The sequence below is a fragment of the Chlorella variabilis genome, assembly GCF_000147415.1.
Source record: "Chlorella variabilis unplaced genomic scaffold CHLNCscaffold_197, whole genome shotgun sequence".
Taxonomy (NCBI): domain Eukaryota; kingdom Viridiplantae; phylum Chlorophyta; class Trebouxiophyceae; order Chlorellales; family Chlorellaceae; genus Chlorella; species Chlorella variabilis.
Genome location: NW_005434929.1, coordinates 1 through 1,476, shown reverse-complemented (window position 1 = coordinate 1,476; position 1,476 = coordinate 1).

The following is a 1,476-nucleotide window of genomic DNA, read 5'->3' as shown; positions in this document are numbered from 1 at the left end:
CCTGCCACTCCAGGTACAGCTGCAGGTGCTGCTCGGCCTCGGTGCAAGCAGCATCGATGCGTGGGTGTCATGAGCAGCAATGAACAGGTACAGCAAGATCCCCATGAAGATGTCCCTACACAGCGCAGCAATCAAACGAACCTGCGCAGCTTGCTGATTTTCCTGCCCATCTTTGTGGCAGCGTTGCCGCTCTCCTGCGCCTTGCCTTGTTTTATCATCTTGATCCTGAACACGCGGTCCTGAATCTCGCGCGCCTCGGCTATGCACACTCGGAGGGCCACCTGCCTGGCACCAGCATCATACTCTTCCTGCCCTGGGGCCCAACGCTGATCTGCACATAGGCAGGCGCAGGTGGAAGGCAATCCTGAGCACATTCGCAATAGCACAAAACAGACACACAGCCAACAACACAGGGCCCATCCAACAGCACAGGGCCCAGCAAGCTTGCCTGGATCAATCTGAAGCTCCATCTCGCATGCAACGACCGCCTTGCGCAACTGCTCCTCCTTCTTGTTGTCGCTGGCCTTGGCATGTACATGCACAGCCATCGGGCCCTGCAGGACCATGCTCAAGCCCATCTTCTGCTTGCGCATCTCCTGGTGCGCGTTCCATCTCATCAGCGCCTCAACATAGCGCACCTGTGGCAGGCACGGAACGGAGCACACTGTAGATGATGGATGGTGGCATGGCTTTGCCACATCAGCAGCGCCAGCATCATATGAATCACCTACCAAGCGCACCTTTGTGCTGATGCCAACAGTCGATGCCGGCCCGATGGGTTGAAGAGAAGCCAGCGCTGCCTCCAAATCAGCCACACCAGCAGCGGAGGCCTCGACCCTCAAGTCCTCAATACCCTTCTCGTGCTGACCTGCAGGCAGGGCGCAGGCAGGGCGCAGGCAGCACCGGGCTGTGTGTGAAAGCCATCACAGGCGGGGCTTTCTGGTGCCACCACAAGGGAACAAAATGCAGGAGAGGCAAACAATGCAGCGCAATGCACGCACTAATGGTGTTGCCAATGTTCTTCAGCTTCTTTTCCAGCAGCTGCGGCAGGTCACGCTGCACCAGCTGCCCCAGCAGTGCGAACAACGAGTTGTAGCCATCCCACCAGCGGGGGGGCGCCATGTAGCGAGCGACAAGAGAGAAAGGCTTCACACGCGACCAAACCTGCTCAGACTGCTCACCAACACGGCGACCCACGCCTTCCTGCAAGCAGCAGGGATGGGGCATGGGCAATGTGGTGAGGGTCAGTCGTGCGTGGGAGGAAGGTGGCGGCTGGGCGAGATTGCAGGGAAGGCTTCATACCTGGTACAAGCCGCTGAACTGCAGCTGGCAGGGCACGTGGGCATGGTCAAATGCATGCATCCACGGCACCATCACATTCAGCTGCATAGGGCACGAGGCATCGGCCTTAGGCATGAATGTGGCCACCAGAGTGCCAGAGGTCCGCCCATGCCTTCTCACCTTTCTCCAAAACCC